Below are 22,382 nucleotides of genomic sequence, written 5' to 3'. Positions count from 1 at the left end.
TTGTGTTTTTTTCACCTTGTACCCCTGCCTTTGAGAAAGTAATCTGTCATATTAAGTCTGAAGCTGCTTTTCTCAGTCAGACCCTATCCCCCTTTTCTTATTAAACTCCTTCTTGTTAGGCTTAACTTATTATCCTTTATCATAATAACTCCTCTATTTTCCTAGTGCTATCACCTCTTAACTTTCCTCAAATACCTTCTCTCAAATAAATAAATTAATAAATAAATAAATAAATATCTAGCAAAATTAATAACCATCAGTGGTTAAGTGTCTAAATAATTCCATAATTTGTCCTGCATATCTCTGTAGTTATCCATATCATCTATGCAATTTATGCTTTTCAGACACATAGATTGTCAATTGATGCTTTTATTTATGCCAACATTTTAAGTCAGTGTATTTGAAATACACTATTTCACTTAATCCTTGTTTGTTTCAATTTACTTAATTTTCTTTGTTGAAATTGCCTTGGAGCTTTCCCATCTCAAAAGGGGTGAATAACTAGTCAAACTGTCCCATTAAACAAATGCCAATAAACACAAGCATGCATACATTCAAAAACAAGCACACGATTAGGTAATTGTTAATGATAACTTCTAACATGATGTCACATTTGGTATTTAAGAATATGAAAGAAAAGGCTGAATATGAACCTGAGTGCTGCCACTCCCATTAGCTTTACATTAGACTGCACACTTTTGGTTGGATATATATATATACACACACATATATATATATATATATATATATATGGGTCTACTTCAGTAGACTGATGTTTCACTTACCCGACACTAAAATTTCTCAGACGAAAGGACCAACAAGTTCAGAAGTCTGACATCCGGTACATTGACTTTTTACTAGAGGTAAGTAAGCACTTCGCTATCCTGTTGAACTTTGCCCCATATCCCCCATGGTAGTGCAATCTTGGACTTGGTATATTTAGTTAGGGGGGTGTGGGGGGCAAAGCTCCCGACATTTGTGGATTTAGTTTTCTTTTGTTTATTTTTTTTTTATTCAGGATGGCCAAGCAGTTACTTACCTCACGTGAAAAGTCAGTGTTCTGGATGTCGGTGTTCTGAAGTTGTCGGTCCTGTCATCTTGGCCAAGTGGGAGTCAGGTAAGTGAAACGTCGGTCTACTGAAGTAGACCCATATATATATATATATATATATATATATATATATATATATATATATATATATAAAACACACATTGAATGAGAATAAAGGAAATAAAGAAAACAAGCATCTATACACACACACACACACACACACACACACACACACACACCATACCTCTCAACTTGGAAACATCAAAAATCTGGACAAAGGCCCATGAAAAATAGGTACAAATCTGTATGCTGATTAACATAAACTTTGCATACATAGTTATGTAACCACACCCACTCCAATGGAATTGTGGGATACCACATTTCAAATGCAAACTGAAGAACAGACAATGAAAATATGGCCCTAGAGTCCCCATGCACCCTTTCCAATGTCCTATTACTTGGCTATTTCGCCCCATTTACCATAAACACTGTAATGTGCATACTGCTTTACTTCTACAGTGATTATCTGGATTTCATTTAAAATTTGTATTACATTTTGTAGCACAAACAATAACAGACATCTGCTAAACAAAGCAATACACTCTCACAATGAAAACAGACTTAGTAATAAAACTTCTCTGTCCTTGAAACTCGCATTCATTGAAACCCACATTCAAAGAAATTACATCTGGCCAGTGATCGATAAAGATTACCTTTGGGCTGTTTTCAAATCACCGGCCCCTTGCACACGAAACATGCATGTGTTCTTTGATACACCTTCCTGACTATTAAATTATATTCCTTGTATAACAGAGCACACTTGTTAGAGCATTTTAAATTTATTGTTTTGAACATCTTTCCAGTAAGCAATGAAACAAAATGCATGAACCAATAATGACAAAACTGCCCAATTCAGAACATTTCCATTATAAAAGTTTGCTCAGACTTTTAGAATCCACCAGTATCAGTAAATATATGCACAATCTCTGCAGAAGTAAAAGTCATCTAAATAATTCCACATTAAAGAGATCTGTAACTAATGAAGAGGTTGCTGCTAGCAAACAACTTCACAGGTCCTTATGTTGCATTTGCATATTGGGAGGAAGTTACAGCACCCAGAGGAAACACAGACAGGACATGCAGACTCCACACAGATAGCACTTCAGCTGAGAATCGAACCAGAAAACCTCTCACTGTGTGGCAACAACACTATCACTGCACCATTCAAATTTTAAGAGGAACAGTCCAAACGTATGAGCCAAGAACTCAGGCTCTTGCTCCTTGTACCTAAGGTACAGGGTTTGAGCCTGAGTAACCCTAAGCACCAGGTGTACCTAACTGGGGAATTTTCACACACACACGCACACACACGCACACACACACACACACACACACACACACACACACACACACACACACACACACACACACACACACACACACAAATAAAGTGGCAGAAATGGAAATGGTTCTGTAATTCAAATGCAATGTAAGGACCTGTTCTTGGTAATCTACTTCATCAATAAATGATGGAAAATGTAACTGGTAAATTTGCACACTTCAAATATGCACAGGATGGTCCTGTGAACTGAATGGGACTGCAGCAGCAAAAATAAATCAGTAACGGACACCTGCTCAGCAGCCGCAGAAGTAAAGCAGTAATGGATGCCTTCTCAACAACAGCAAAAGTAAAGCAGTTTGCATCATACCCTCCCATCAATAAATGAAGTGGTAGAAATGGAAATGGTTCTGTAATTCAAAATGCAACATACGGACCTGTTCTTGGTAATTTATTACCCTAAACCCTCTAATTCACCAATAAATGTGCAGCATTCATCAATAAATGTGTGGCAGATGGAAAAATGTAACTGGTAAATTCATACACTTCAACTGTGAATGGAAGGGGACTGCAGCAGCAAAAGTAAAGCAGTAACATTCGCCTGATCAACAGCAGCAAAAGTAAAGCAGTAATGGACACCTGCTCAGCAGCAGTAATGGACATCAATAAAAGTTTTCTTACCTAGTATCTGTGCTCCATTGTCATCACATGGGAAACATAAATGTTAAATTCACACTATGCACAGCATGATAGTCTTGTCTGTGAATGGAATGGGGCTGCAACAGCAAAAGTAAAGCAGTAATGGTTGGATGCCTGCTCAGCAGCAGCAAAAGTAAAGGAGTAATTGACATCAGTAAAAGTTTTCTTACCAATAACGGACATCAGTAAAGGTTTTCTTACCCTGGGGGGGCCGCGGTGATGCAGCAGTTAGTGTTGCCACCTAATAACGGACATCAGTAAAAGCTGTCTTACCTGGGGGTGGGTGGTGATGCAGTGGTTAGTGTTGCCACCTCACAGCAAAAAGTTCTCTGGTTCGATCCTCGGCTGGGGTGCCTTCTGTGCAGAGTCTACATGTCCTCCCTGTGGTCATGTGGGTTTCTTCCAGGTGCTCTGGTTTCCTCCCAAAGACGGGCTGTAGGTGGATTGGATACTCTAAACTGGCCCTAGGCATGAGTGCATGCATGTGTGCCCTCCGTGAAAGGTTGGGCACCAGGCTGGCAACTTGACACCATAAAACTCCACTGCCAATCATGAGCAGACAGGTGATCCACTGTGGCAACCCCTAACTGGGAAAAGCCAAAAGAAGAGGAAGTAAATGTTTTCTTACCTATATATAGTATCTGTGTGCTCCGTTCTCATGCACAAAGTGGAAAGTGGAAGTTTTCCTTACCTAGACATGCACGCTACTTTTACTGTCCAGTGTAATCAGTCAGTCACACCCCTCAAGCCCCCAGCCAATTCCGACAGGCTACTCACATTGCTGATATCATTGTGCATGCCCCTACATTTGATGATGTCAGCAAAAAAAAAATAATTTAAAAAAAATCAGGGAAACTTGGGAATAAAGGGGGCCACTTGGGAATTTGTGGCACCCCATTATTTGGACCTCAAAACTGGTAAATGCCAAGGAATTCGGTACAGTTGAGAGGTATCACACACACACACACACACACACACACACACACACACACACACACACACACACACACACACACACACACAGGGTCTATATAATTTCTTCGACAGTTTAGGTTGTTGAATGCTTGATGATCAACACCTAAGTGTTGAAGTTTCAAAATCATGAACGTCCATATACGTGAATTCTCTCCTTGGGAAAGGATTTGCTAGGCTGTCTGGAAATAAAATTAACTTTTCAACCTAAATATGGGGGGGGGCTTCACCCCCACACCCCCCTAACTAAATATACCAACTCTGAGATTGCTCTACATTGGGGAAAGGGCAAATCCCCTATAAAGGCCAAGTGCATTGTTTCCCGAGGAAAGAAATCTCTTATATGGCTGTTCGCGAGTTTGAACTTCGACACTAAGGTTTTGATCATTGAGCATTCGACAACCTAAGCTGTCGTAGAAATAATATAGACCCCATACAAGCACACACACACACACACACACACACACACACACACACACACACACACACACACACACACACACACACACACACACACACACACACACACACACACACACACAGATATATATTTGTTCCCCAGATATATATTTGTTCCAATTCCCTACATTAAAACACATTACTCCAAAATGGTATTTGACATCTTTCATTAATCTTTCTTCTAATGCAACTTTTTGAACAACATCCTTTAATTTATTAACTACAGCATGAACATTCTTGAAACCATTTACCAGGGCAGTGTATCCCTGTTCATCCTGCCCAAATAAGCAGCATCACCACCACCACCGCTCACTTACTTTCACTTATCAAAACAGTGTCACTTTCATCATCCAACTCCTTAAATAAAACATCCAACATCAGAGGAAGAACAGAAGACGAGCAAGCCTACCCCTCTTGTCAGCTCACCAGCCTGATACAGGCTGCCCCACTCACTTCCTGAAAAGCCTTCAGCAAACCCTGTAAAACAGCACCAAATGCACATTAATTAAATCCAGCCAAAACTCATTCAGATGCACGCCATCCTCTCTGAACCAAACTGGGTCCCTATCGTCAAAGTCCCTATGCTCTAACATATGAATATCCAAATTAACCAGCTGCCTTGCCAACCTAAAATTCCAAAACAATGAGCCTTCTCTATAGCCATAAAACTATTATCATTCCTCCAAAACAGACACAATACTATTTTAAACCAAACAATACCCATACAGGAATATAACCTCTTCAAGATGGCAAAATCCTCTAATATCCTATATACCAACTGTCACTTTGAAATTGCTCCCAAACTACTACCTGCCAGATGAACCACTAAAACTTGAGGTGTGCCATTTCATAACTGTGCGTCTGCAAACTCCTCCATGAGCTGATGCCATCTGTCACCTCTGATACCATGCCATATGACTTTCCACCCAAAGTGTTGTAGACCCAACTCACTGCCATCTGGCCTAATTGCAGCCCACTTCACCACCCAGTGAATATATGAATGACCCACAATAACAATCTCCTTCTCTAAAAAATGTATATATATATATATATATATATATATATATATATATATATATATATATTTAAAATCTATATCTAATATATATATATATATATATATATATATATATATATATATAAATATATCTAATATATATATATATATATATATATATATATATATATATATATAAAATATACTGCAACAACCACCTTAACCAATTATCTAATATAAGATAAAAAGGCATTCGAAGACCAACAACTCACCTGGTAGCACAGTGGTGCACCGGTAGCGTTGTCGCCTCACAGCAAGAGGTTCTACAGTTTGATTTTTGGCTGGGATGCCTTTTGTGTGGAGTCTGCATGTTCTCCCTACATTCATGTGGGTTTCCTCTGGATGCTCAGGTATCTTCCCAAGTTATAAAGACATTCATCTGGAGTGTTTCTCCCTGGGCCTCCACTGAAAATTGGCTTTGTTCTATGTTGGACTTTCCTGGTTAACAAATGTTAAATAATATAAATAAACAATCCACCCTCTTAATAACTTCAACTGACCTGCCTTCCCTCACTAAATCAGATCTTTCCCAATGCAAAAAGGAGTGAGTGGAAAATCTCTCTTGGAAAACCACCACACAGAAAAGCCGTCCTCATCGCACAGACAAACATACCTGTTATGAACCACAAAAAACAAAGTAAAATAAAACAAAATGACAGGCTACTTGCCCAACAGAATTTATTAATCTTTCTCTAGTGCCTCGGCTTATCAGCCTTCAAGGAGTTACAAACACTTTTTAACAAATCACAGTTTATAAAAAAACTTGAAAAAGCAATTAGTTAATTATCCAGTAAAACAGTCAAATTAGATACTTCCAAGTTACTTTACAATTCAAACCCAAAGGCATGAAAGTAGTGTATTTTATATAAAAACAAATTCCTTATGGAGAAGATTATCCTTCAATAATATACCTTCCCGCCATTTTAACATGTACTTTTTCAAGAACTGTACCAATCATGACCACGATGTTCTTCAAAAACAAATTGCTACAGAACTCTCCAATTTTTGTTTCTTAATGACCTGGATATGCTCCTGAAATCTTACTGTAAACATTATTTTACTTTCTCCAATGCAAAATAAGTTACAGGGGTATCTCAAGGCATAAATAATACCCAAAGTATTACATGAAAAAAATGTCTGTTGATAAAAATCTATAATTATTAATCTTTATAAAACAATGCACCACAAACTGAAAAACAATATAAGTTTTGCAAGGGAAGGTACTTAATACAACTGGATGTCTTACAATATTAATATCAGGAGACACAAAATTTCAGTGAACAAGCATGTCTTTTAGGTTTCATCCATGTCTACATGAAATAAAAGGAACTTCCCATAAGATTTGGATAGTTCACCATCCCTCATCAGAAATTTCCAGTAATATTTTAACACATCACCTGCTTTTTCACTTAAAATGTTATAGGTTGTAAGAAAATACATTCATTCTTTTCAACAATTTATTATTCTATTACTATTATCATGATGATTATTTTTGCTTTTTTTCTCCTTATCACAATCCCCCCAAATTTTTTGTAAAGCTTCATTAACTGAGTCACAATCATATCCCCATATTTACAAACATACTAACTCGTCTTCGGGCTACTTCATAAAAATCATCTTCACTATTACAAATTCTATAAAATTATGGTAGGTCTCCATAGGGCAATGATGAAATTAAATGGTGGGGATGACAACTACCCCGTGCAAATATTAGCCTCCATCCAAAAACTGTCTATGCACAGATGTATGAATTTCACAATTTATAAAACCTTTTAAACATAAATCCAAAAAAATACAAATTCTTTACCATATTGTATCCCATCAAAAAATAAATTGTATGCATTTTTATGCAAATCAGAAACAAATCACAGTTTATAAAAAAACATGAAACAGCAATTAGTTAATTATCCAGTAAAACAGTCAAATTAGATACTTCCAAGTTACTTCACAATTCAAACCCAAAGGCATCAAAGTATTGTATTTTATATAAAAACAAATTCCTTATGGAGAAGCTTATCCTTCAATAATAAACCTTCCCCCATTTTAACATGTACTTTTTCAAGAACTGTGCCAATCATGACCATGATGTTCTTCAAAAACAAACTGCTACAGAACTCTCCATTTTTTGTTTCTTAATGACCTGGATATGCTCCTGAAATCTTACTGTAAACATTATTTTACTTTCTCCAATGCAAAATAAGTTACAGGGGTATCTCAGGGCATAAATAATACCCTAAGTATTACATGAAAAAATGTCTGTTGGATAAAATCTATCATTATTAATCTTTATAAAACAATGCATCACAAACTGAAAAACAATACAAGTTTTGCAAGGGAAGGTACCTAATACAACTGATGTCTTACAATATTAATATCAGGAGATACAAAATTTCAGTGAACAAGCATGTCTTTTAGGTTTCATCCACATCTACATGAAATAAAAGGAACTTCCCATAAGATTTGGATAGTTCACCATCCCTCATCAGAAATTTACAGTAATATTTTAACACATCCCCTGCTTTTTCACTTAAAATGTTATAGGTTGTAAGAAAATACATTCTTTCTTTTCAACAATTTATTATTCTATTACTATTATCATGATGATTATTTTTGCTTTTTTTCTCCTTATCACAATCCCCCCAATTTTTGTAAAGCTTCATTAACTGAGTCACAATCATATCCCCATATTTACAAACATACTAACTCATCTTTGGGCTACTTCATAAAAATCATCTTCATTATTACAAATTCTATACAATTATGGTAGCTCTCCATAGGGCAATGATGAAATTAAATGGTGGGGATGACAACTACCCCGTGCAAATATTAGCATCCATCCAAAAACTGTTTATGCACAGATGTACGAATTTCACCATTTATAAAACCTTTTAAACATAAATCCAAAAAATACAAATTCTTTACCATATTGTATCCCATCAAAAATAAATTGTATGCATTTTTATGCAAATCAGGAACAAATTAATCAACTTCAATTTGACCACCATGACAAATAAATACCAAATAGTCTATAAATCTATAATAACATAAAACATATTTTTCATAAACTCATGCTTATAAAAACAATTTATTTCAAATAAGGCCAACATTAAATCTGTGTACATAGGGGCAAAAGGTGTCCCCGTAGCAGTGCCCTGTATTTGATGACAGGCAACATTGTCAAAAGTAAAATAATTATTTAAAAGACAGAAGTGTAGCAACTTAATAATATAATTTGAAACAGGACTGTCACCCAAAAAAGGTTGTATGCCATCTTCATGTCTAATATTAGTATGTAGACTTCTTTTTCTTTTTCAATAATGTTTATTTATTTTTGCAATATAACAGATGAGAAATTGAGATGTTGCATATACAACCAGAAATAATTGAATGTTATACAAATGTTCTGCATTCAGGTTAAAACAAAAGAAAGTAAACCAAACAAATAATCTTATTTACATTATGTACATAGATGCTTCCACAATTCAACCGGAAAAAAAACAGGTTATCTCAGTATGCTTAATATAGGTAAATTCTTACAAGCAAATAACTATTTCTGTAGTTTATGAATGTGAGATGATGTGAGAATTCTTAATTATGATGGAATAGTTTTATATGTGGTAATTTATGCAAGTATGATATTAAAAATCTATTCCCAGAGTTTGTAAAATTTAATATTTTGGGCTCCTTTGTTAATTATTATTTTATGGGCTAGTATATGTTTAATTGCCAATACTCTAAAGCTTTTCCAAGAGTTCTTGGTTGGATTAAGCCAGTTAGTAGCTATATAAAGTTTCATTAAGAGGCAAATATTGACCAGGATGATTGCTTGTTTTTTGGATATGTTATTTGGAGGGATGTGTAATATCATAAATTCCCAGGTGAGTGCAGATGTTTGATAGCCCGACTTTTGTAGTTGCAATTTCAAGGAATTCCAATGTTTGAATACACATGTACAGCTCCAGAACATGTGGACTAGGTCAGCAGCTTTATCTTTGCAATGTGGGCAGATTGGGGAGTTATTAGAGTTAAATTTGTGTAAGATAGTAGGTGTGTAGTATGCATTATTATATATCATGAGGTGAGTAAAAGCCAATTTTTTGAAGGGATATAGATTTTATTGTTAAGTTGATTGCTTGAATCAATTTATGATCATCAGTGGATGGAAGGTTTTTCCTCCAGTAGTCCGATATAAGTATATATTTCTGGAATTTAATGTCTTTAATCATTTTGTAAGTACATGAAGTATATTTTTTGTTTAGGAGGAGAGTCTTCCAAAGTGCGTAACAGGTTGCTATGTCTTCATTATTAATGATGGTGTCATGAAGATAACTCGTACACAATTCTTTAATCTGTCTCAGGATCAGTAAATATGATTTGGGGAGGTTCAGTAGGTTTCTTAATTCTTGGACCGAATAATTTAAGTATGGGTATATGTCTTGTATGGTTATGTTTATTAGGCAAGGGAAGTATTTTAGATCCAGCATCTGATTGTTAATTTTAAAGTTAGGGTTTTTATGTAAGGGTTATAATAACATCATGGCTTGTATCAGGTTTAATGATTTCAATAGTTTTTGTGTTAATACGATGGAGTATTTAAGAGGTTCTATTAAATTATAGGATTTCATTAGGTTGATGTTTAGAAATAGTAATGCTTTGGGATTTATATCCAGGCTTTTGGCATGATTATGGTATATTTGTAACCAGTGTGGGTACCAAGATTTGTCCATTGGGTTGTATTTTGCAATCCTCAAGATTCCATTGGTGTTTATAATTAAGTAGTATGTTTCAAGGTTTGGGAGGTCTAGGCCACCTTTGTTTTTGGGGGTCATTAATTTATCATATGAAATTCTGTTTTTTTTAGGATCCCAGATAAATTTAGTAAGTTCAATGTGAATCTGCTTGAAAAATTTCTTGGGTATGGTTATCTGCGAGGACGTGAAGATATATAATAATCTAGGTAAGACATTCAGTTTTATTATCGACACTTTGGCCAAGAATGGTAGTCTTAGATTTTTCCATCTATTCAGGTCAAGTAGGATGTCATTCCATTTTTGTTTTATATTATTTGAGTAAAAATCTTTGTTGTTTGTAGAGAATGTAATACCTAAGTATTTAATTATTTCTTCAGTTTTTATTTTTCCTACCAGTGGTAGAAGAGAGAAAGGTTTATGTTTTTTTAAGGGGAAAATGTTAGTTTTTTTTGAGGTTCATTTTGTAATTCGATATTGTCGAGAAGCACTCAATAGCAGATAGTATTTTCTTTATATCCGAAATTGGTGTGGTACAGTAAACATTAAGATCATCAGCAAATGCAGATAAGAAGATTTTGGTGCTATATATTATTGGAGGATTATGGTATACATTTTGTTTTATATTTAAAAAGAGAGGTTCTAGATATAAATTGAATAGTAGCGGAGATAAAGGGCATCCTTGACGGGTTCCATTTTTGATTGGGATTCTTATAGACCAGGTTTTGTTTATATATAACGATGTATAGGGGTTATTGTATAGTATTTGTAAGGTTTGAATACATTTTTGTGGTATGTTAAAGTAGGGTAGAACTTGGAATAGAAATTTCATGTTTACTCTATCAAAGGCTTTATGGGTGTCAATGACAAGTGTATATATGTTTAAGTTGTTTTGGTTAGCATATGAGATTAGTGTATTTAGTGTTAGTGTTTGTCTAAGTGCTATAAATCCTGATTGTTCGATGGAAGTAATTTTTATCCATTAAGTTTTTTAGTCTATTTGCCAGTATAGATGTTAGGATTTTGGTATCAATATTTAACAGTGATATGGGTCTGTAACTATCTGGATTTTTAGGGTCTACCTTTTCTTTAAGTATAAAGATAGTTTTAGATGCATTAAAGTGTATATCATTAATTTTGTTATTTATTATATAGTTAATATATGGAATAGAATTTGTGCTACAATGGGACAAAAAGTTTTATAAAATTATGCTGTGAGACTGTCTGGACCAGAGGATTTATGTGATTTCATTTGCTGAATTGTTAATGTTATTTCATCTATGGAGATTGGCTCAGTTAGCTTTTTTGTTGTTTTAGATCTAGTTTTGGAAAGTTAAAGTTTTGGAGAAAGTGTGTAATGGTTTCTTTTGAGGATATTATTAGTTGATCTCCATAAATTTTTGAATATATGAACTCAAAGGTCTTAATGATATCATCATTTTAGTATGGTTTTTGTTCTCATAAAATATTTCAGAAATTTGAGAGGGTGATTTAGTTTGGTTAATAATCCTTGCTAGTGCTCAAGATGGAGTTTGGACATCATTAGCATAATTAGCTAATATTTTGGTTTCATGGAAAGATAAATTATTATTATGTAAAAGATAGAGGTCCTTTTGGCATTTCAATAGTTCTGTTTCTGTTTGAGTATTGAACTTAGTTATTAGGTCATGTTCAAGTGATTTTATTTTCATTTCCAGCACCTGCTCCTCTCTGAGTTGAGTTTTTTTTTTATAATAAGTTGCTTTTTGAATAAAAATTCCCCTAATTTGAGCTTGGATTGCTGCCCATTCAATATCCGGGTGGAGCTGATGGTTCGTAATGTTAGCCAGAGTTAACTTAAGGATAGATTGAATCTCATTAATTATTTCTTTTTTAGTTAATAGATTGGGGTTCAGGGACCAATTATATCCTCTTTTTAACGTATAGTTTTTGGGGTTTCCATTAAAGTTTAATGTAATTTTGGAATGGTCGGAGAGGTACTTGGCATGTATGTTCACTTCAGGGTCTAACGTAATTAGTGCCTCCGAGATTAAGAAAAAAATCAATTCTTGACCAGATTTTATGACAATTCAAGTAGAACGTAAAATTATTTGATTTATTTGGATTATTTCCATATTTAAAGGGATCGTACAAATTGAAGTCGTCATTAAGTTCATTTAAAGTTAGAGACGCTTGCTTATTATACAATAGGGGATATACTTGACTTGTCTTGTTTTGGATTTTGGTACGCATTCCAGTCTCCCCCTAGAATCATATAATTATTTTGCTATTGGCTTAGAATAGGGTATAATGAAGCAAGAAAGGAGTGTTGATTATTACAAGGATCATAGATATTTAATAATAAAATGGGTTTAAGGAATGCAGGAGTTGAAAGGGTTACATAGCACCATCTCCCTTCTTTGTCTATTTTGGATTCCATGATTTTGTCTTGGTATTGCCTTTTAATTATTATAGCTACACCTGCACTATTGGTTTTACCTTCAGAAGCTATAATTTCTCTTATCCATTTTTTCCCCTAATTTCTGACCATTGTTCAAGGGTTAGACGAGTTTCTTGAACTAGTATAAAGTTTGCTTTTGCCTGTAATGTAAGGTGTAAAAACAGTTTTCTTTTCTTTTTATTCTGGAGCCCTTTGATATTCCATGAGTCAAATTCCCACATTAAGGTATTCAATTTGTCTGTGTAAGAAGACATGTTATTTATATACAGATAGTAGTTTTTGCTCAACTTTTAAAGAGATCGAGTTATGAAAGCATCTTCTTATTCCCGTCCCTCCCCTGTGCCTAACCACTAACCCCCAGGACCAGGAATAAAGCAGGGTATAAAAAGTTATTAACTTTGTAGGTTTGTATGTTAATAGAATAATAACATTCTGTGTTTTAGAGTTTAGAAGGAAAATGAAAATTAGTAACCCTACATGTGTTTTCACTATTTTGACAAAGCTTACCAGACTTATTCCCTAAAAAGCACTACTTATGTAACCCAAGTCTCCTCAGTGACTTTTACTATACAACGTTATAATTTTGAAAATGTATAATCAACAATCTTAACCTTGGACAATGAAAAAGAAACAGATTCCAAAATGGCTGTCATAACCAATATTTACAGATTTTCTAACTATGTTCTGTTATAACTAAAACTTGTTTTATATCAAGTATAATAATATATAGTGTCTCTTGGTCCTGTCTTCTGGTATGATTGTTTGTTGCCACCATTGAGAAGGAGGACCTGGATCATTATACTTTCAATATCAGATTGGAAAGAGTTAGGACTTTCAGCTCGTAATGTTATACTTATCACTATCTAAATCAAGACCTGGGTGTATGTGTATGCGTGGGCAAGGATGTCTATTAAAGTGTCTTTATGTCTGTTCATAACTTTGATCATACTTTAATTTTTATTGTTTCAATATAGTCTTCAGCTTAATAATCAGCCCATCTGTCATCCGTGACCTTTTATGTTACTCTTATGTGCTGTAACGAGTTGGTAACTCCTGAGACAACTGTTTTGGAGCAGGATGTTTGCTCTCTTGATTTACTGTATTAAACAGCTTTTTATTCAGGCTTCATAGTTGCTATACCAGATTAAAAGAACATATTGTATCTTCACTTTCCTATATGTTAATAGGAGGTTTGGTTTAGTCCTATTAAGAGTACCTTCAGATATATACCTGGGAATATATAGAAATATATATTTATCTTAAGGGGGTATAGCAATCATCTTTTAGTTAATTACACACATGAACCTATCATTAAACCATTAAAGTTATTTTCTTTGATAGTATTAGACAGTAGTTTGGAAGGTCTGGTTGAAAGAAGCATCTTCGCTTGGGTGTTGAATCTTCACAGGTTCAATCCCTTACTTGGGTCTTAGGTTCCTCTATACAGGGAATTTCTACCTGTGGATTTAGTGTGAGTGTTAGCTTTATGGTGTTCAAAGCTTATAGTGAACATTATAATTGCTTTGACATTGAGTTTTATATTTGGGCTTTATAATCAAACATTTTTCTGTGATAAGCCCATTTACCATCTACTTATTATCTTCCACTATTATTTGGTATAGTTCTGTGATACTAGGCATGTGTGGTTGATTAGGGCATATTGTGGGCTTAGTGTGGTTTCCTTTAATATTTCACTTTTATCATCCTCGATAAGCGCTATTAGTTTTATATGTTATGACTATATTATTTCCAAATGTATTCAATGTTTACATGCTTCCTTAGGGTAGGTGAAATGGTATGTTAGGTACTCTGTTTGTATATTTCTTGGTGTTATGTGTTTATACTATTTATTCTCTGTTTAATACATATCCCTGAGAAGATATTGCAATATTATGTACCAGACCATTCTTTTACACCATAATGCTATATAGAACACATAAGCAGTTGATCTCAGAGCACATTTTCCTGTCATACTTATTTTTAGCTCTTGAGTGAGGATCTATTAGAGCTATGTATTTTTCTGATCAATCATTAGCTGTTACACATATTGTTAGCCCTTGTGTCATTAGCTGTTTTACATAGTGCAAGTTCTTGTGTCTATAGGTTAATCTTTTGTCTTAACTTGCAGTTTCTTAGACATTCCCTGACTTAATATCTGAAGTTTAACCTAAAATTAGCACCATCATTCATATGTAGGCTAACATCCTCATAGTCTCATAATGTTGGGCTATTTAATTCATATGCTTTTCCTATCACAGCAACAACCTTTGTGGAATAGTAAGACACATTGGTATGTGTTTGTGCCTCATATATATGTGCTCATCTTTGAGATCATAGTTACCTGCAAGACAAGTAAATTATCAAGTAGTGTGTGTCTTTATACCAGACCTTCATCGGCTGTTTTTTAGTATCTGCCAGTTCAATGTCCAACAGTGCAAGTTTTTATGGAGTGTGCACTTTGCCATGGTATAGAATGTGTTTTTAGTAGTGCTTTAATATTGTTTCTTTTGCTGTTTGTGACTCTTATTTGAAGTGTGTAGCAGGGCGGAGTTCATTCCTATGCTTAAAGACAGATCGCTAGAAAAAACAACTTGATCATCTGTAATGTTTTTTCTTTTCTTTTTTTTTTTTTTCTTTTTTGTTTACAGCCTTCACGAAGCATCAATCCATCTAAGCCAACTGATTAGCTGCTCGTAGGGGACCTTTTGCTGGAGCGGATTCCCAGATGTGCTCTCTTCACAATTGCCTGTATGCTGTGCAGCAGTAACTTTTAGTTCCCTTCATGGAAAAGTTGAAGAGGCGGAAGTAGATGTGAACTTCCGGATTTGCTCCTTGTGGCTTATTGAAGAGCAAAAAGAGTCATGCCACTCTAAATAGCGGCCTAGCACGGCTCTACCCATAAATAAAAAGCAAAAGAAGACCCCGGCTGGTTGTAGGGTATGCAGCCGTCAGCTGGAGTTCCGTGAGCCATTCTGGTGAGTGAAATTAGCATTCTGTGGTGGGAATCTTTCTGAAAACAGCCAGGAAAAGTGTTTTTAGCTTCCTTGTGATTAGCAGTTGAATATTTAACATCATCTAAGTGGAAAATTAAGGTATTTGGGTATTTCATTTGGAACTTTATTTTCCTTTCAATTAGAAACTTGCAGTAGGGGGAAAGAAGTTGTCTAGCTTGTCTAATTTGCAGGGGAAGATCTTGGGCTAGTGATATTAGATTGTTATTCCAGGTAGCAGTAAGCAAAACTGTGTTGACATCTTGGAAGTTAAGAAGTTTGATATATACTGGTCTTGGTTTGTCTGACATCTGGGATTCTCTCAAAGCTCAATGTGCTCTTTCTATTACAATTTGTTGAGCTTTTCCTGGTTCTTTGAGCAAAGTAGTAAAGATTTGGATAATAGATGGGATCAGGTCATTGTGTGACACAGATTCCGGGATGCCTCTGATGATAATATTATTTCTCCTAGATCTTGCTTCTAAATCCATGATTTTTGCTTGGATGTTTTGAATGTCTACTTCATGTGAGGCAGTTTTTTTGGTTATTAACGCTATTTTTTCCTCATTCTCAATAATTTTGGCTTCCGATTTATCCATTCTTTCTATTATTTGCTTGAAAGTATCCCCAAATGTTTGTATTTGCATGGAAAACACTTTTATTGCATCTTGAATGGGAAGTAAGGCTGTTTTGATGTCATCCAGGTTTGCAGGTTGATCTGATTTCACTCTGTTTCCAGCTTTAGAAGTATCTTGTTGTTTTATTATTTTCTGTCTTTTAGAGTTTACATCTTTCTCAGGAGATAATAAGTCCGAAAGTTTAGTTTTAGATGTAGTAGTGTCCATATTTTTGTCATCCTTTGACATCTTGTAATGCTGATATATTCCAGTTTATGTGTGTATTTCAGACTGGAAGGGTTCTCGAGCACACAGCCTTTGTTGCTTCAGTTAATCTATTTCAATCTTAGTAATTTAGCTGTTAGATCAGGTTTTCTTTCTTGATGGTTTTGTTTTAAATGCTGATTAGAGTTGCAGATTCAAAGTATTATGTTGAAATAATTCCTGGTTTGTTTTCTGGGTTGGTTTTATTCCAGTTAGGTAGAGGAGCTAAGGGTCAGCAGTGCTTACAGAACAGCGGCCATCTTTGACTCTCAGTAGTATGTAGACTTCTGACATCTAAGGTGACCCAGTACATCTTCTTTTTCCACTTAACCAAAGACATTTTACTCAAAAAATCAAAAGTATCTTTGATATAGGAAGGAAGTTTGCACACATATGGGAGAAGAAATTGATGTACTTGAAGTCCTATATTATGCAAAAAATATTTGCATGCTGAAATAACTGGATGGCCAGGGGGATTCTGTGGATCTCTATGAATATTAACTAGACAGTAGAAAGGTGAAATATTGCAACCATCCACACTAAATTTCTTCTCCACATCATCTTTAGTTAAATACATAAACCTTTATCCTTCAAGCATTTTTAAATTACAATTGCATCATTATATGAATTAATATTTCTTATTTCATAAGTTTTCTCATCTTTAAGATGTTCGTAGCACATATGTACATACTGAGTATGATGCATAACAGCTATCTTCTTACCTTTGTCTGAAGGTATTATTACTAGATCTTTCCTTGTATTCAAATTTTTTAAGGCCTTCCACTGTCCCTTCATTAAATTATAACTTATTTGATATTTATGTTTTATAAAATCATCATATACCCCCTCAACAGAGTAACTGAACTTAACTGAAAATTGCTTTATGTATTCATTAGTATATGGAGGTATAAACTTGCCCCAAGATTTAATAAACTCTGTGTAGGCACAATGTGGAGCCTACATGGAATGTTACCATGTCTGTGTACATGGCTCCCCCTCGGCAACACGCCATGCATATTAATCATGGTGTGGTACTGAGGGAGAGCCGTGGAACATGGTTATTGAATCAGTGTAGGGAGTGAAGTGCCAACTGTGTCCACAGATGAGTAAAACACTCCCTGCCCTGTTCAATTGTATAATATCAATTGTTTATTTTATTGTTTTAAGTGTTTAATTTTTTTTTAAAAAAAGGATGTTTGTGCAGCATGGAGCACAGCAATGCTAAGTGGCACTGAGACACCTGCCAGACATCCAAAAATAGAAACTGGATGCAATTAATTTTGTATTTAAAGGTCATGTTTAACTATAGTTGAGCAAGTTTGCACAGCATGGCACGGTGCTCAGCAGTGCTTATAGGCAGCTGACAAATACATGTAAATGTGTAACTAAACTCCACATGTCCTCATAGCTAAAGGGGTCGAGTTATGGCCTGATGACCAGTAAGTGCAGGGTTTGAATCCATTCAAGGGAAAATAAGCATTCATTTCTGAAATAGAAATTATACCAGTTTTATTTAAACTCTATCCCACTGCACTCTGCTGAGCTCTGCTAAGACCTGCTAAGCCCTGCTAAGCACCACATAAACACAATAATGGCTGAAAATGTTTATGCACTGCTTAGCTGTGCTTCGCTAGTTTACACACTGCTAAGCACTGCTAAGCATACTGGTCTTCAGGTTTTCACACTGCTCAGCTGAGCTGCACTGGTTTGCATACTGCTAAATGACATGCCACATTTTTAAATATTGCCCAATGGCATGTAAGGGCAGGAAAATAGGCTATATTAAGCCCAATAGGCAGGAATATAGCATAATCCATTGGAGTTCTGTCTCTGAAGGATACTATGGCAGGGGTTGGTGAGGATTCATGCTTTTATGTTCAGCATTAGGGCATCCTGGATTCCAGGGTCATGGTCGGACAACTTGTAAAAAAACATGAAGACCTACTTCTGCAGGGAGGTTACCAGGACTCAGAGTGAAAGGCGGAGGTGCAGACCGGCTGGCAAGTGTAACTGGTATCACCCTCACAAGTGAGTAATGTTGTCACCACCATTATGACCTGAAGAGACGTAAGGAGGATCTCTTGGACACTTAGGTCCAAGAATTTTGGGCAGGGGATGTCCCACATGTATGTAAGTATTTTTACCTCTCTACCACCAATATCTAATCTGAATGTCTACTAAACTGGTATGCATAATGGTGTGCTTCTCTCCCATCAGCTGCAGAAGAGAGGGCTTGTAACTTCGAGGTGCATGCTGGGTGCTTGGCCAGGGTGCACTGTGAGTGTGGTGAGTATGGATGTATTTTCCTAACTGTAGTGAAATAAGCAAGAATGGGTAAAGCAGTACCTACAATAAAGTATGTACTTTAAAGTTTGTTTTGCAATAAAGTGGGCTTAGAGCTGTAGTGCAATAAATGAATAATGCCAACTGTAGTGCAATAAAAACAACAATACTATTACCTGCATTAAACTAAATACATTAAAGTCTGTAGTGAGATAACTGTGAAAGTAGAGCTGTATTGCAAGACCTGAATAATGACAACTGTCGGCTAAGAACTAGCTGTATTCAACTGGACATATAAGAGAATTTAAGTACCTTTATCTGCACTTTTTTTTCCCAAAAATACAGTATTTAAATTGATTTTAACTGTGTTCAGTGTTTGTTTGTTGAATATTATTTATTGCTAGTGGTGGGTGTGTGGGGAGTAGCCATTTTCTTTTTCTCCTGTCCTCCTATTTTAGGTACAGGTACAGTGAAATTTTTTCTTAAAAAAAACCTCACTTTGGCTAAGAACTACCAACCTCTCAACTGACTATATAAGAGAATAAATTACCTTTATCTGCACTTTTTTTTTTTTAAATACAGTATTTAAATTGATTTTAACTGTGTTGCAGGAATATTAACTGAACTGGAAGTTTTGACTCTGCTCTTCAGTTAGTCCCACCCACCCTCCCTGTTTTTGTTTTGGTGTTAATCTTAGTGGCCTTGAAACTGCCCGCCCCTCTTGTAAATTTGTGCTTGGATACTCCTTCTGGGCCCATCTCATTTGCTCACTCAACTGAGTGCAGTGAGATCAGATTCTGATTTCAGGCACTCCTACTGTGTACAAAGAGAGCATCTGGGAAACAGAAAAAAAATTAAGCTTGTTTCCTGCCTTTCCTGTTAAGTGGTATAGACTATTTGTAGGCTTCTGAGCCCCCAAGCCCTTCTGTGTTGGAGGGAAGCCTTCTAGCTTAGTTTTTTTTTTCTTATAACTAGCCAGTTTTCTAGTTTCAGCACTCAAGTTTGTTTCTTTGATCTCAGCACTTCTTCAGAAAAAAAAATTTCATCTGCTTTTACTGTACTTGTGTTTCTACCTACTTTATTTTACATTTGCATCATCTTAAAAGTACTCAATTGTATTTATTACTGCTTGGTGTAACTCATTCTAAGCCTTTTGGTTTAAACACTTGGGCTTCGGATCAGTTGTTTTGCACTGAGAGGGTTTGTGGTCTGCACTGTAGTGGCAGAACAGGTAGCTTACATCCTTCTAGGTTGGGAACTGCTGATTGAGGGCTCAGTGTCTGTTATTCTAAAGTGTATTAATTCTGGTTTAAGCAATTGGGCTTTCAGGCCAGTTATTTTACATTAAGAGGGTTTGTGGTCTGCACTCTTGTGGGAGGAGAGGCTGGACTCTGCCCTTCTGAGCTGGGAATTTCTGGTTAAAGGCTTATAGTGCATGCATATCTGAACTGCTTCTTACTGAAGTTGGTGCGCCTTGTTTGCTGTGGCATAGACTGGATTCGGGCCTGCTGGATCTAGCTTTGTTTGTGTAACTTGAGCACTAATCCAGGCATTCTCTAAAGTATTCAATTGTATTTATTACTGCTTGGTAGTAACTTGATTAAAGTGTAGCTATCATTCTAAGTCTTTTGGATTAAGCACTTGGGCTTCAGACCAGTTGTTTTACATTAGGAAGGTTTGTGGCATGCACTGTGGTGGCAGAACAGGTAGCTTTCATCCTTCTAAGTTGGGAACTGCTGATTGAGAGCCCAGTGTCTGTTATTCTTAAAGTGTATTAGTTCTGGTTTAAGCACTTGGGCTTCAGGCCAGTTATTTTACATTAAGAAGGTTTGTGGTCTGCACTCTTGTGGGAGAAGAGGCTGGACTCTGCCCTTCTGTGCTGGGAATTTCTGGTTAAAGGTTTATAGTGCCTGAATATTTGAACTGTATCTTACTGAAATTGGTACACCTTGTTTGCTGTAGTATAGACTAGATCCAGGCCTGCTGAATCTAGCTTTGTTTATATGCTTGTTGTTTGTTTGCTTGTTATTTCCCTGGAACGCTAATTCCACCTAATACACGGCTTCTCAGTGCTTCTGTGGATCACTAGTGATATCTGTATTGCTTACTGTACTTATTTCCTTGTTTCACTTGAAAGAAAGTTACTGTTTGTCGTTTTTGCATCTAAGTTACCTGTAACATATTGCACTTAAGTTACCTGGCACTTGCTCACTAAAGCAGTTATATAAGTCAGCACTAAAAATTAAAAGCACTACACCCTCAATCCCCACTGGCACTTGTTTTCAATTATAAAGGAATTCCCAATATTATTCTAGCATGTCCAAAGGTCAGTTGTCAATCTCCTCTCCGGTCCAGCTGGTGAATCTGGGAATCCTGAGGCAATGTTACAACTGCCTCATGTACACAGACAGCCCTCTCCTCCTCCCAACAAATTCCAACACATGTGAGAGATGCAACCATATAGCCAAACTGGAGGCTAAGCTCTCTCAACTCAGTACTGGCATAACCAGTCAGGAGGAGAAGGAAACCACACTCACTACAATTCCAGTCTCACATAGACCTACCACAACAGCAAACCAAACACATAATCACACAAAACATACTCGGAGGCTCTAAATAAATATCTGCCTAAGCAGCAGAGACCTCCAAAGCAGACACCCAAGCAACCGCTACCCCAAAACAAAACACGTGCAACACATAGCTCACAAAGCCAGTGTGCCGAACAGTCACAGCCCTTAAGACTAAACAATACACCTGATACACTTGTAATAGGTGACTCTATCATCAGGCACACTGATGTCCCGCTCACCAGGCTGAACAAGGAGAGGGTTACTGTCAGGCGCTAGGATTCGCCACATAACACAAGCACTCAGGTCACTCCAAGGCAAGTACAAATATGACTCAGTCATTGTCCATGCTGGTATGAATGACCTGAGATGTACCTCCCTGGACTACATGAAAAGAGACATAGAGGAGCTCTCTGAGCATGTAGCCCAGGCCGGTATGACCCTGACCTTGTATAGCATCTTACCCTCACCAAGAATGATGCCACAATACGAAGACAAGATGATCAATTTCAACAAGTGGCTTAAGTACTGGTGTCATTCAAAGGGGATCCAATGCCTGTCAGCTTGGGATGATATGCTCGACAAGCCACGATGCTTCACTTGGGACGGCTTGCACCTGTCACCCCTGGGCTTTCAGATATTGGCAAAGGCTCTTGCTACCCCCATAGTGCCTTTTTTAGGCAAGGCATAAAAGACAAACCCACCTCCATAGGTATCACAAGGGATAACAAACTAAGAGTATGCTACTCAACGCCAGAAGTCTAAACCTCAAGATGCACGCACTCGAAACTCTCCTTAGCATGGAGAACATTGATATCTGTGCAGTAACAGAAACCTGGTTCAGGGCTCCCAAGAGCACCCCAGCACTACCAGGTTATACCTCATACCATGCTTTT

This window comes from Protopterus annectens, chromosome 1.part2 (assembly GCF_019279795.1).
Source record: "Protopterus annectens isolate FY-2018-M chromosome 1.part2, PAN1.0, whole genome shotgun sequence".
In the NCBI taxonomy this organism is placed as follows: domain Eukaryota; kingdom Metazoa; phylum Chordata; order Ceratodontiformes; family Protopteridae; genus Protopterus; species Protopterus annectens.
Note: the sequence above shows the minus strand (reverse complement) of the source record.